General features: G+C 37.7%; 1 long non-coding RNA gene across 1 annotated transcript in view; it reads left to right on the forward strand.

Moving 5' to 3' along the window:
* The window catches only part of LOC136026483 (uncharacterized), a 42,010-nt gene that overhangs the window by 13,711 nt on the left and 12,044 nt on the right, over positions 1-16,255 (forward strand). Inside the window, exon 2 of the long non-coding RNA XR_010617303.1 lies at positions 6,521-6,677. This is a non-coding gene — a long non-coding RNA (uncharacterized LOC136026483). The remainder of the gene's footprint in view (positions 1-6,520; positions 6,678-16,255) is intronic.

The following is a 16,255-nucleotide window of genomic DNA, read 5'->3' on the forward strand; positions in this document are numbered from 1 at the left end:
CTTAAATAAAAGGACTGGATCAATAAATCTAAAAGATAAAAACTTTTATTGTACATACATATTTATTAATGAAAACAAATTTACAAGCATTATTTAAACACAGAAAAAGCAATTAAAACTAAAAAAATTGAAAAAAAGAAAACGTGAAAAAAGTATATAAAGAATAGATTCTAGAGTCCAGCCAATTTCAGGGGGAGGGGGGGAGTTGTTATTAGAGGTACATTTAAACCACACTAACATGTTTTTGAGGGTTTTTAATGAAAAGCATCGTTTCTTTGAGCCAACACTATGCATTACCGGTTGAAAAGTGTACATTTAGATAATACTTTCTCTTCAAATTTCACATAATCCCATTAGAGGTAAATTGAAGTCCTATTAAGATGTTTTTGATGGTTATTAATGAAAATACTTCGTTTCTTCGACTGAGAATTAGATTCCACTCCCCCTTATTTGAATAAATTCTTTTAATACCTCCCAGCTTCAGAAAAGCTTAAGAAAAAGTTATTCTAAACAATTCATACCACCATGGCAATGTGTGGATGGCACCTGGCATTCCAATGGTATGTATTATCATTCTTAAGGCATTTATCAAAACTTTTCTTGGTAAAATTATGTTTAAAGCCCATTGATTCGTTTTTTTGCGAGCCAGCACCCGACGTAATACCCTCCACGTCAATTCACGCCATCGTGGCAATATGTGGCTGGGTCACAGCACCCAAGATACATATTACTATTTATAAGACATTTCCAGATATGTTCTTGTTAAAAATCTTGCATTAAATTCATTGGTTCATGTTTTGAAAGCCAACCACAACGCAATATAATGTCGTAATTCTCACCAACATGCCACACTACTACTGGCCCTCTGACATGCTCTAGCACTCCTCACAGTTCGTAAGACATTTCCAGGTATGTTCTTGTTAAAAATCGTATGTTAAAAGCTTTGGTTCCAGCCACACCACCGTGATACACCATATCAGTTCACACCACCATATCACGCTATCACTGCCCCCTTTTGCCACTTGTTAGCACCGTTCATCATTCCTAAGAAAATTTCCAGTTATTTTCATGATAAAATCATGCATTAAATGCAGCGGTTTGTGTTTTTCAACTCTATACTCCGTGATACATAGTCTCAATTCACAACGTCCTGTCATATCACTGCACCTCAGGCACTCCCTCAAGATTCATAAGACATTTTCCAGATGTTTTCTTTTTGAAAATCATGCATTATATTCAATGGTTTATGTTTTTTTGCATGCCAACCATCTGTTATATACCATGCCATTTCACGCCACCATGCCAAACTATGACTGACCCTCTTGAACCCTCTAGCACCCATTGTCACTCCTTAGACAATTTTTTAAAATAAAGTGATATCCAACTCCACTTCCCCCGCTTCTGACCCTCGATTATAACGGCTCCACCACTCATTCTACTGGCTTCCACCCTGGTTCAACAATTTCCAGTTCCAACTATGCCCACTCTGACCCCTACTCCAAATCTGGCTCCGGGTGCGTCACTTCCAGTTACCCACTTCTGTCCCCAATTCCTCAATTCTGATCTCACCAATTTCACTCCACGCCTCACCAATTCCAAGATTATTCGTGCGACTGTCTCGGTATGGCTGGTCATCGACAATAGATAGCTTATCGTATCTTTTTATCAGTGTAATTTTCACATTAGAAGGATAATTACTCACATCTTATTTCCAAAAGTGAATATGAAATATGCCAAAAAAAACTTTGGGGACATGGTAAGGTTATCGTTGCTTTGAGTGCTGACAATGAGAAATATTTGAACTATGAAAGAAGCATTAATGGAGATCTTATTAGAAATATACACATACGTTGTCATGACATTGTGGAGTTGTTAGCACGCCCTAGAAATAACAGAAACATAACGAAGTAATGCAATGACAATATTTTTATTGAAATAATCGTATGTGGAATATCATTGTAAAAAAAACAAAACAAAAAAATGATTGTTTTGAATCCATCTCGTGAAATACTTCATTGTGTGTTCTATTGAGATGTAATGCATTTTATCTTGTGATCGAGTATAGCTCTTAACAATCTCGTTATATATTTCATCTCTGAAATTAACAGGTTTACGGACTGTATATGCTAATACGCATAGATTGTAGTTTGATATAGTTAAATTATGATATAGTTACAGGCATACCCTGTCTTCTTCTTGTTTTTTTAAGTAATACCAGAAATATGATGATAGTATCTATTAAAGGGTAACATGTTACCAGCAACAGTAGCAAAAAGTTGGCCTTCGTCATCAATTAAAAGTTTTATGCTTGCATTCTTTTTTAACACTATCATCTCTGGAAGTGTCACTCTGGCATATCCATAAAATTCTTGGGCACTCCAAACGAATTTAACTCCTTACTTTCATGGCAACGCAAGCGTACATTTCCCACAAAATCCCCACTAATACCTGTTTCATAGTTCAAATATTTCTCTTTGCAGGAATTGAATACTATGATAAATTTATCATGAACAAACACCTTCTTGGAATGCTTCATCTTCACATTTTCCAAGGTGGCAACAGCAACAATTTCATGAAGACTGTTTTTCGTCAATTCATTTTAAATTTCATTGCTGATAATGTCTGCTAGTGCTTTTTTTATTTTGCTTTCGATTTCCCTGTCTATTACCACATTCGTTTTATATATTTTGCAGTTTTGGCACCTGGATAAGATATGAAATATAATATTGACCAAAGAGTACGCCTGTACGCCTGTGTGGGTAACATGTTACCACCAGCAGTAGCAAAAAAATGACCTTCGTTATCAACTAAAAGTTTTCTTCTTTCTTTCTTTTTGAGCAACATTATCCCTAAAAATTTTACCCTCGCATATCGACCATTTGCACTATGGAAATTCCTGGGCATTCCACATGAATTTAACTCCTCACTTTTTAAAATAAAATACGAGTGTTTATCCTTCCAATGTGAAAATATCGAAAAAATACAATAAACTATCTAATGGCGATGACCAGCCATGGATTACCATGGAAGCAGCCGCATACAAAATCTTCGAATTGGCGGAGGTTGGCGTGAAATCGGTGGAATCGGAATTGTAGAATCGGGTGCATGATGTGGAACTAGAAGTGACGCACCCGGACCCAGATTTAGAGTTGGGGTCTGAGCGGAGTGGGAACTGGAATCCGTTGAACTAGGATAAAAGCCAGCAGAGTCAGAGGTAGAGCCATTGTAACCGGGATTCAGAATAGAGGAAGCAGAATTAGATATCACCTTGTTGAAAAAAAACCTTTAGGAATGATAAGGGGTGTTAAAGGGTGCCAGAGGGCTAGTCATAGTGTGGCATGGGGGCGTGAAATGACAGGGTATATAAAAGAGGGTTTGCTTACAAAAACAAGAGCCAAGGGATTTAATGCACAATTCTTAAGAAGAAAATTGCTACAAAATGTCTTATGAATGATAAGGGGTGCCAGAGGTACAGTGATAGTGTGAGTGGGGAAGTGAACTTAGATGGTGTGTCACGGAGTGTTGAGCTGCCAAAAAACGAAAAATTTGATTTAACGGATTATTTTATCACGAAAATATCTGAAAAGTGTCTTATTAATGATGGGGTGCTAAAGGGTGCCCTAGGGGGCAGTCATGGTGTGATAAAGTGGCGTTAATTGAGATGGTGTATCACGATGGGTTGGCTTGCGAAAACATGAACCAATGGATTTAATGTATGATTTTTAACAAGAACATATCTGTAAATGTCTTAGGAATCATGAGGGGCGCTAGAGCGTTCCAGGGGGTCAGTAACAGTGTGGCATGGTGGTGAGAATTGCGGCAGCATATCCCGTTGGTTTTGGCTTGCAAATCATTAACCAATGGATTTAATGTATGATTTTTAACAAGAGCATATCCTGAAATGTCTTGAGAATGATAATACGTATTATAAGGATGCCACGGGCCAGCCACACATCGTAGGTGGCCACACACTATAGTGGTGTGAATTGCCGTGGATGGCATCACGTTGGGTAGTGAATTTCAAAACCCGAATCAATGGACTTTAAAGCCTAATTTTATCAAGAAAATTTTTGAAAAATACCTGAGGAACGACAATACGCATGATTAGGATGCCACGGGCCAGCCATACATTGATATGGTGCCGTGAATGCCTCTAACAAGATTATGTAGAATTTGAAGAGAAATTTTTATTCAAATGTGCGCTTGTCAACAGGGAACGCCTAGTCTTGGTTCAAAGAAACAAGACATTTTCATTAAAAGCCCTTAAATATATCTTACTTTGCTTTAACTTTCCCTCTAATAACAAGCCCCCTCCCTGGATTTGGTTGGTAGGATCCTGGCCTTTCTTTAATTTATGCTTCGTTTGTTTATATTTTATCCATTATAAGCTTTCTTCATGTTTTGTCTTTTCCTTTTTTTTAATTGGAATTGTTTTTTATTTGTTTTAATAATGCCTTTACATTTGTTTTTATTAATGAAATTTGCATGTATAATACAAGTTTATATGTTTTAGATTTATTGATCCATGACAAATCTTCAATATATTTCACTAATGCAATTTAAGCATCTTGTAGCTTGTGTACATAGGTATGCACGTTCAAGATAAGTCTCTAATATAAGCGTTAAATTATGTGTAGTGAAGAGGAAAAGAAAGAATTTTGATCACGAATGAAGGATGTCAAATTCTAGCCATAACGATACTCTCGCTTTTATTTCATCTCTGAAAGCACATTCAAGTTTCAAAGGAGTAAAAGACTCTATTACTAATAAAATTCGCTTGGAACATCCCGCAATATCATCTGATAACACTCTCTAAAGCATTACTTAACCAAGTGTAAGCAATTTCTAGTAATTTATTTTCCCCTCTGCGTGTAAATTATTGCCACTATATAAGAAAACACAATTCATTTAATCATTCTAGTATGCACGAACAGGGGATTCTCCTTGAGTGCACTAGGCTATTATATATAATATATCAGCCAAATCAAAATATTAGAAAAACTTTCATAGTGCAACTGGTTAGCGTTCCATTCCATTGAGAGGGAATCCCTTTCGAGTCCTGGACAATAATTTTTTGGAATATAGAGGTCCCCTGAGAAAAATTTTGTAAAAGAAAATAAAATGTCTTAAAATATAATGTACAATCCCACAAGTAAATTGTCATTACGTAACACCCACATGTCCCCTACCATTCCATCATTCCCAATAAATCTACCAAGTCACGTAAGATTACCTCACTCCCAATAAATCTATCAAGTCATGCAAGATTGCGTCAAATCCCACGTTTATACTGGTATGACGAAAGCCACCCCATGCGTGTCCTCCTCAGTTGCAACAAGGACTTCCCCACTTGACTAACGGTATCTAACAAGTCCAATTACGTAGCATCCCAAAATCTATTGCGCAACAACCAAAAGTAAACAAGACCTATTATGTAACAGACACCTGCATCTTTTAGAGTAACAGGCATCTGCTTCTCTTTGAAATCATTACCTATAACGTAATAAACACCCGCTTCTTCAATAAGTTTAAAAAAAGTGTCTGGACTGGGATTTGAAGGGATAGGGACCTCATAGGACGTATTTTGCTGCCACCCCTTCCATTAAAATCAGCTTTAATTAAGTCACGTCACCAAATTGTCACCGGATTTATATTATGCTGTTTTGCTTTTAATCGAAACAGCAGAAAGAGTAGAAAAGACAAGGATAAAGAAAATAGAAAGAAATAATATTTATACATTAATGTATTGCTATTTTTTTCTAACATTTTTTTTATTAAGCTAATCATCAGAAGGTGATTACAATTTTACACTTACCGCTATCAAGAACTGTTCAAAGGGAAGGGCAATCGGGGGAAGCTGTCCCTGGTACTGTGGCTAGGAGGGGCACCGTGGCAGGGTGTCACTCTATCTGATCATATTTTCTTTTTGATGCGGCATGGCTAGGAGTAAGTGAAGATGAAAGGGTGACATTTGGTGTCAAAAAGATTGAGTGGGTGGGCAGCTTCACTTACCTTGGTAGTATTATTAGTAAGGATAGTGGGAGAAGTCAAGATGATAACAGTTGAATAGCGAAGGCTCAGGGTGTTTTTTCACAGTTAAAAAAAAAATCTGGAAGAGTAGGAAGACAAGATTGCAAACCAAGATATTGTAAAGTGCAGTGATGACAGTGGTTAAATATGGCTTTGAAGTATTGGTGCTCCAAAAAGTGAATGAAGATTTACTAGATGTTTTCCAGAGAAATTTCTGTGGTGGGAGGATGTCATAAAGAAAGATTTAAAGGAAATGAGAACTTCCTAAGAGGGCGTAAAGAGGTAGGCTTTGGATAGAATGGGATGGAGGAGGAGCGTGCGTAGCTGTGTTGACCTCAAGTGGTGTGATGCTGCGGTGAGTTTTTAGTAGTATTAGTAGTCATGATTTTCGAATGTGATCTGTTTAACAGACAAGTGCTGATAAGCAATATCAGGAGAATCTTCGTAAATCGGAGTTATGAAAATTTAACGGTTGATTCTATTCTTTCAGAAAGAGCGCCGCTTTGAGAAGAAGATGATCAAACGTGGCTTTCTAATTTAAGTGGTGCATACCGACGGTACCTGTTTATTTAGATCAGTTTCAGACCAAGTGTATGGAGATCAAGAGACACACTTTTCGGTCCGCCAACAATGCATGGATTGGTATTGTAAGTTCTTTTTTTGGTGCTGTAAACGGAGATGTTTTATAAAAAAAAGTCGCTATTAAATTAGTTCTGATTTGTATGCCTAGAACTGAAGACAAAATAAATACTGTTCTTGGTTTTAATACCTTTTATTTGATAAGATTTGAAAGTCTCTTAAGAGGCTTACACACTCTTACCTTTGAAACTCGAACACCAAGGAAAAAATTTTTAAGGTTATCTCAAATGTCACATGGTAAAGAGCAACAACAGTAACTTTAAGTTAGCTCTCATTATGGTTCTAAGATCTTTCAGGAACTTTTTTTGGAATAATTTCATTACTATCCTTCTATTAAATTATTTCTCGTAAAAATGCTCAAAATATGTGACTACTATTATTATATTTAGGATTCAGGATAATTTTAGAATTTCAGCTCTTCCGTTCATGTATGTAAAATGCGACACCACATTTGGAGCAGATCGATAATGGTCTTGGCTCAAATTTCTATTTGAAGGGCTCTAATAATGTAGGGCAGACTCATCATAGTTTTTTCTCCTGGCAGTGGCTATGTTTTTACCATGGTAGTTCGAGGCAAAAGAATAATCTTGGAGCAAACAGAACATTGTTTGCGGTCGAAGCACCCTCTATCTAGAGTTCTGTAAGGTTCAAACCTTACCCCTAACGTGCAAACCTTACCTTAGACCTTAAATCCTCCTCTACCTCCAGAGGCGCCCAAGACGTCCAAGAAGAGTCTCCTGTCGTCTCTGAGACTTGCGGCTACGACGATGTCTTCCCACTCCGGCTGTACTGAGGCGTGAAGGCACTGCAGGTTGTTGTTGTAGGTACGACGGATAGTATTTTTGGGTCTTCCTCTGTAGTGAGTGCCTATGGGTAACCAGAAAAAAGTAGACTTGGGAATTCCAAAATCGTCCATGTGCAGCACATGTCCGAGGTAGCTCAATCTGCGCCTTCGTATGGTCTCGATGAGGGAAGGTTGACCTGTGATGTTTCTAATGTGCTCATTCCTTATCTTCTGGGTCCAATGGATGCCGAGAAGTCTACGTAGGCACATGTTTCCAAACTATTGAATTCTCCACTCTTGTTTTTGACTGAGATGCTATGTTTCAGGTACACATAGGAGGACGGGCAGGACGTTGCTGTTGAATAGGCGGAGCTTAAGCCATAGAGAGAAAGTACTCGATCTCCAAACTTTTTGAGTCTGTTAAAGATGCTGCTAGCCTGTCCAATTCGGGCGATGACTTCTTGGGCTGTGGATCCTGTGTTCTCGATGGTGCTGCCAAGATATTTGAAATGGACCACTTGTTCCACGTCGCTATCACCATATTTGATGTTCATAGGTGATCCACTAGTTGCCATGCCTTTGGTTTTACTGGCATTGATATTAAGTCCAAAACCTTCTGTTTATTTTGGACACTCGAGAGCGGCGCTTGAAGCCGTTATTTGCAAATTTCGAGGATGGCAATATCGTCAGCAAAATCTAGGTCGCTCAGCAGGCGATCATTTAGGCGTAGCCCAGTTGAGTCGACGCTCCTCAGAACGAAATCGATGACGATTGCGGACAGTAGCGGGGATAGCACGCACCCTCGTTTCACCCCGGAGAGGATGGGATATTTGCGTGAATTTCCCTCTGCTGTCTTCACACAACAGGTTGTATCTTCATACATCGCCATGATGAGATTTACTATGATATCAGGGATACCATAGTGGTGAAAGAGCTTCGAGAGTGACTGGCGGTCTAATGAGTCGAACGCCTTTTCGAAGTCTATGAAGATCATGTAGAGTTTATTGTGCCATTCGCAGCTCTCCTCGGTGAGATTTTGTAGGGTGAATATGAGGCCCGTGCATGAGAGATTTGGGAGGAAGCCATGCTGTTCACTACGCAGTTATTCATCTAGGTGACGTTGTATTCGGGACAGGATAATATTTGCCAGGAATCGAGAGCAGGTTGATAGCTCGCCAGTTGTTACAGAGCGTGGTATCGCCCTTCTTGAAGAGCTTCACGAGCGTACTGTGGCACCATTCTGAAGGTAATTTTGCTGTTGTCCAGGTGGTTCCGAAGAAGTCCGTCCAATAGGTGACACAGGTGTCCATGGAGCATTTCAGCATTTCTGCCGTGATTTGGTCGTCTCCTGGTTATCTGCCGTTTTTCAGCTTTTTGACTGCCTTCAGAATTTCATCTTCAGTCGGGGGCTCAGTGTTGATGTTTAGTGAGATCTGAGGATCTCCAGGGATGGAGATTGGTCCGTCCAGGGGTGGTATGTTCAGGATTTTGTCAAAATGGTTGGCCCACACCTCCTTCTTCTCTTTGGGACCGGTAACCAGTATGCCGTTTTCGTTCTTCACTGGACCATCGCTGGCTCTCTTCTTCCCGATGATCTTGTTCATTATCTTGTACAGCTACCTGCTGTCTCCGTTCTTGGCAGCTTCTTCAGCTTTCACGGCCTTTGCTTTGTAGAAATGGCGTCTGTCTTATCGCGCGCTCTTTTTGACAGCTTTATCAATCCGTCTGTAATTCTCGGTCTTGTAGATCTGATTTGCTCGTGGCAGGCAAGGATCTAAGGTTTTGCGACTTTTCTCTCCTATATGAGCTGCCAAATGCGGTCCAATAGCCACTGGTCCTTCAATTTCTTGCGGTGTCCAAGGGTCTTGCTTGCTTACTCAATGTAGAGGTTCTTTATCTGGTCCCATATCACCTCCTGGTCGTCTTGGTCACTGATGTAGAGTGCTTCGAACTTGTTGCTAAGTTCTGTAACGAACTCGTGCCAGGTCATTCGATCTCAGAGCTTGTTAGAATCAAATTGGGGTTCTGAATTGGGTACCTTTTTCTCATTCCTCTTCAACTTCAGCGAGAATTTGGTTACTAGCAGGTCAAATCCAACGTCCACGCCTCTATATACCCCTAACTCTTGTATGCTGGAGCGGAATTTTTAGCTGACAAGGCAGGCTGACTCTGGCTTAACAGGTGGCAGGCTGACCTTTTCAAGACTATCGAAACCATTTGAAGACATTTGAAAGCAAAGTTCATCGTCAAATAATGTCTTCTTTCTTTAGTGGTCAGTAGCTATAATTTATTTATTTATTGAATACCCATCATTTACAAACATGATAAGACGGAGTAGGGGAAAAAGAAAAAGAAGAAAAAAGCAAACAACAAAATAAAAACGCAAGCAGAAGAAAACAATTACTGCACTAAGACTTGTCATAGCAACGACAACTATATTTAGTGCAGTAATATTTAAATTTGACTCGAATTCATGTTTTATTTTTATAGTTAGTGAAAGTGAATTGTGTTAGTGAATTAGTGAATTGTGTTAGTGTATAGTTAGTGAATTGTAAAAGTGAGGCGCCTTTTTTAGTCAGATAGTCAACGTGCGAGTTCCATCTTAAATCTTCTTCCAAAAGTATTTCAAATATTTGAGTAGTTTTCTTTATCGACAGTAGGGAAATAAAAGAATGGTTGCCAACCTTTAGGAAGGAAAAAGTCATATAAGAGCTCTTAGTTCCGCTGACATTTCTTAATTCAGTTTTTAGGTCATTAAAACTTCTTGTCAAGTCAGACTGTTCGGTAGTCGGAGGGCTTAGTTGCAGTAATAAAACAGTCAAATCATCAGCAAATTTAAAACACTCTCGAACTGTTGCTAAAATACGATTAAAAACTACTAGAAAAGAAAGTGGGCCTAATTTAGTCCCTTGTAGCGAACCGCAGACAATATCTATGAATCCAAATGGCTTATGAAAAGGGAGTTGGACACACTGAGAGTGTTTTCTTTTAAAAAGAAAACTAGCAAGCATACGTGCAACAAATAGACGGGCACCCTTAACCTTAGCTTATTCCACTACTACATTATGGTCAAGACTATCAAAAGCCTTTATTATATTAGCAAATAATGCATCAACATAAGCCCATTTTTTTCTATGTCTTCAAGGATCAACACTGTGTTAAGTGTATCCAGGTCTAAATCCAAATTGTTGGGAATCTATGTTATCTTTTATGTCTTCAAATAAACAACTAAAAATAAAACTTTCAAACACTTTTGAAAGAGACAGTGTTTTTTAAATCGGCCTCATATTATTAATATCCTTAGGGGCCTTACGTTTGGGGATTGGGGTAACATACCCCTGTTTAAAAATACTAGGGAGAACACTATCAATAAAACTTTGGTTATAAATTGCCGTTAAACGAGTAGATAAAAAATAAGCACTCTCAACAATCAGTTTAATTGGTATCTCACTCGGTTAACTAGATATTTGAAACTGAGTCATTAGATGGTAATGCTGTTATCGCAGATGGATTTTACAAATTGATGCAAAAAATTGTTTCACTTGGGTAACTAGATTTACGAGGATCAAGTGCCTTCAATTTTTTAACCGCTGAAATAATCTTTAGGACAGGGATATTTGAAACTGAGTCATTAGATGGTAATCCTGTTAGTCAGAGATGGATTTCAAAAATTGATGCAAAAAATTAATTGATATTCTTAAGTTGCAGGGGCTTACCATCATTATCTCTAACTTCCACTTTGGTCACTTTTTACCGATAACATTTTTGACTATGTGATGGAACTTCCTTGGATTGGATTGATATATATTGCTTACTATTTTTGAACCATATTGCTTACGTGAACATCTTATTTTATACACATTGTATTTTTTTAGCCTTTTGAAATCTTCTTCAGGTCCAGTTAAATGGAATTCATTCCTCAATTTCATCAGATCCAGTATATCTTGAGTAATTCATGGTTTTTCACTAGATTTCACATATTTTGCTTTTTTGTGCGAAAATTTCAGAGTATTTTTCGAAGAGTTCCCTACAAATATACGTGCCATTTTGTCACCATCAGACAATGAGAGGATATCACGCCAGTCACTATTTTTGAGCAATTTCTTGTAGATATTTACTAGCTCGTGGTGTGTAGGGCCAGTACTCCACACTATTTTTTGTCCATTTGGGATAAAATGATTAGTTACCGAAGCAACACACAGGTGGTCGCCCATATCTAGTGGGGGTAATGTAACTGGGGTAATGTAATATTCCGTACAGTTGCTAAAGATCAGATCTAACATGCGCTTACCTCCTGTTGGCACATTAACAATCTGCCTAAGTGACAGTGAATTGCTTATCCATTTTGGGATACAAGTCATTAAAGTCGCCAGTCATTATGAAACCAGTGTTAGGATACAAGGATCTTACATTGTCAGTGCAACTCAGTAAGTAATTCACAAGGTCTTTACGATAGGGGCCATAGGGCAGAGAGTAAACAACACATATCACCAGTGATGCCACTTCCTTAGGTAGCCTTTTAGGCCTGTACCACAACCATAAGACTTTGAAACCGTGCTTACTTGGTATATTGTTGAAATTGGGAACTCTAGTTTTTATAAATGATCGCAAATAATACCAACACCTCCAACATGTGTTACTGTAATTTTATCGGGTGTCATTCTTGGCTTAAAATAGGTATAACATCCATTAAATGCATCATACTCTTCAGTCGCAGACCACAATTCACAGATAAAAGCAATATCAATAAGTTCATTTTCAAGCATAGTTTGACCTCTTCCATTTTGTTCATAAGTGGCCTGACATATGACACTAGTATTTTTGGAAATGAACAGGGATGAATTAAGGGCTTTACACTGCGGTCTCGACTTTACTTGGCAGGCCACTGAATCGGTTCCGAGTGGAAAACTCGGAAAACATGGTTTGATTGGTGGGTGAATCTTTGAGTTCTTTAAAAGTCCAACTCCGTTGGTTGTTTGGACAAATTGTCAAAAGGCTGGCTAATGTTAGTTCTTGCCCGTTTTCCAGGTTTTCAACAAAAGAAGGGGGCTGTAAAATAAAGGAAGGCATTGGCTGATTTAAGAGAGGCGGCAAGAGATTCAAACTCATAAGAGTGACTAGACACGGCCGTCTTTGGCTGCCCTGCATCAACAGAGATGCATTTCTTCGCATCCCGTTTTTTGGAATTTGCAATTCAGTCTTAAAATGTAGCTTTCTCTTTCTATGGAAAGTGAGATGCACATTAGGATAACAATTCATGAAACAAAATCCATGACAGAACTTTTTACACAAAGATAGAAGACAATACTCGTCATGGCAGCTACCTTTAAAAAAATACAGTCGAATATGAAGAAACGTGCAATTCTCCGCCTTTCTGCAGCCTCCACCTATGTGAAATCTGCAAACACGTCACTCGGAAGTATGATCAGTTGTGTGAGTCTCTTAATGTGTATGGATGGACTAAGGATACTCTTGTTGAGTCTGCGTGACTTGGCTGGTAACAAAGCTACTGCATTGAACAGATACATAGTACTGGGACATTTTGACCCACTCAAATACGCTGGTTTAAGCACTTTTCACACGTAAAAAGAAAGAATCGTCCCGAGGGCTTCTGCAGAGAAAGAACTGTGTATGCATCAATTACAGCAGAGGCCACAATTTTTTGGAGAATCATTTTGTGCACATGTTCAACACAAAGGTTTTCATCAAGTCATTTGAGTACTCAGTTTTTCCACAGCTAAAATGAGACTATTTATTACATTTATATACACTGCGCGCCACCTGTCTTGCCAATTATTCTTTTTAAGTAGATGTCGCAGTATTCCGGATCCATAATAGAATCTGATACCATGCACAAAGAGTTTAGTCGAGTTCAATCCAAAGTTAATTAGATCTGTTAGTCCAAGTATCCGCAGTTAATAAGTCACTAAGTCCCGAGGGAAACTATAATAAGTAGCAAAAATGTCAAAAGCGAGTAAATAAATTGACCCGATCATAAATGTTTCTGGGGAAATCCCACAAGTTGAACCTTACTATATTAAAATGTTAGTACAAAAACACGGTTTTCAAGCAACGAACTCTCAATCAATACTGATAAGACATTTGCTAAAGCTCTTCTATCAACAGAATCGAACGCTTTCTCATAATCTATAAAACTGAGGAACAAAGGTGTTTAGCAACCAAGGCACTTCTCAATTATTAGCCTAGGAGTGAAGATTTGGTCGATGCATCCTCTACCTTTTTAAAAACCGCACTGTTCTTCTCTTATAATTTTGTCTAGAGCATCTCTCAGTCTAAAAAGTATCATATTACTAAATAATTGCTACCTACAGAGACCAGACTAATTCCTCGATAATTATAACACTCGCTCTTATCAACTTTCTTATACAGTGGTTTAATTAGGGTTTTCCTAAAATCATTAGGTACTTTACCTTTTTCAACAAACATAATCATAATCATCAGTAACTTATTTCTAACCTCAGAGCCACCATATTTAAGATACCCATTTACCACACTAACAGCACTTAGGGCCTTATTATTTTTTAATTCTTCGAGTACTGTCGCTAATTCTCCCTCACATAGCAAATCTTCCTTCACATCCAAGGTATCACAAACTTTTTCATTTTCCTCTTTATCTTTTCTTGCAACTGTATCTCGGTTTAGCACATTTTCAAAATGTTCCACCCATCTCTCTTTAATTCTTTCCTTATCACTAATTGTGACCCTGTTCCTATATTTAACTGGGACAAGTCCGGATGCCAGTACAACATTTTATTATTATGCCGTCTAGCTACATCTTCCACATCCTCCGCAACGGTCCTTGGAGGATCTTGGTCTATTCCACCACATCTCTTCACTCATTTCATCTTTGAATCTTAAAAGTAGAGAAGGTATTCCTAAAAGTAGGAATTTTTTTTATTTTCAAATGAATAATATTATATTACAACGAAGCTTTATAAAATCAAGAGCCTGTCAAATGACAGACATAAAGAAAAGTAGCATGTACTCTTTTGAAAATAATTTTTTTTTGTGAAAAATGTGAAAATTCAAAAACAATATTCACTGATCTGATCTTTGCTCTCTAGAGAAACTGTTCTATTACCCGCAAATTACTATTTTCAGTTTATTTATAAGACTGATTGACTTTGATCGGTTAGGTCTACAATAAGATGGCACAAAAATAAAAAATCCTACTATGCTGGATGGTCTACAGACAAAGGCTTTAGCTAGTTATTGCTAGTTCAACTCCTAAGGCTCGTGACGTCAACTCCCATACATGTTTAGACCATTCAAACCTTAAACGTGTTTTATCGTTGGTAACGCAAAACATTAAGATTGAAACTTATAATTAGACTAAAGAAAAATAAATAACCACATTGAAAAGGGTTTAATCCTTGTGAACATTTAAGTTAACACGTGTTTAAATTATCAATAAGATGTTTTAAGTCTGAACATAGTCACATCAGTTTTTTAAAGAAACATACAGCACTTGGTATTCATTTATATTTTTATACGAATCCTTACTTTGAGAAATATCTTTACAGAACTTACAAATTCGAGACTGAAGTGTGTCTAATCTAGTTTAATAATTTTGTTCAATCTTGGTTTCTTTAATTTGACTGAAAACGTGCTTAATCAAACAATTCGTGGTGACAAACTGTAAGTAAGAAGCGACTCGGCCCAATGATAACTGAAATTCTAAGAACGGAATGTTTATATTAATAGATATATCAAAAGACTTGGCTTATTATGCTGATTCCAAATATATAAGATTCTTTAAGTTTAGCGTTACCCATGAAAAGCTACGAGCCTGAGAAAATGCGCCCAATTTTTGAAAAAGAAAGAAAAAGCCCTTAAAGTCAAGGAAACTTAATGAAAAAATTTCCACGTAAGGGGGATTTCCGGCATGATTTGAGAAACGATTAAAAATTAAATTCTTCTCCAATTGAAAGTATACTATGGAGAATTTTTCTGGCGGAATCGTCGGCAAGGAATTTTACGGGGGACTTTTCAGCGAGGATGGAATTGTCCGGGGGGAGTATTTTTCGCGGGAAGAAATTTCCAAGGAGGAGTTTCTTGTGAGGAGAGGGAATTTTAAGTGGAGGGAGAACCAGATTTCCCGTTATTATTTGAACAACGATCAGAAATTAAATAAAAAGTTTTTCAACTAAAAGTAAGGAGCAACATTAAAACTTCAAACAAACAGAAATTATTCCGTATATGAGGGGGTTACACCCCTCCTCAATACCTCACTCTTTAAGCTAAAGTTTCACTGATTGTCCCAATTTCTTGAGAACAACTCCTGAAACACAAAGGCCATTGAATCAGAATAAGAAGGTTTTTAAAAGTATTCTAAAACTTTCGTGTGAAGAGCGAGGCATTGAGAAGGTGGGTAACCCCCTCATACACAGAATAATTTCTGTTCATTTTAAGTTTTAATGTTGCTCCTTACTTTCTGTTGAACAAACTTGTTTTTTCTTAATTTAACTTTTCAAGATCAAAATACCATAGATGACATTCTATTAATTATGACATGTTTAATTTAGTATAATAACATGTTTAATTAGATTGAAACGTGATTAATCTTTCTGAACGTTAATCTTACTAAGGCAGAGTTAGTATTAGATAAAATACCGGCTAGGCTTATAGGCCTTGTTCAGATCACACTTATCACGATTGCCACATATCTCAATCTGTATCTAGAAATTGTACATTACTCCCGATCTTCTCCAAGTTGAGAGTGAACTAGACCTACGTTGCCCGGGCAACATGAAGTATTACGGCAACCTTTGTCTGGCTTCG

The sequence above is a fragment of the Artemia franciscana genome, chromosome 4 (genome assembly GCF_032884065.1).
Source record: "Artemia franciscana chromosome 4, ASM3288406v1, whole genome shotgun sequence".
Taxonomy (NCBI): domain Eukaryota; kingdom Metazoa; phylum Arthropoda; class Branchiopoda; order Anostraca; family Artemiidae; genus Artemia; species Artemia franciscana.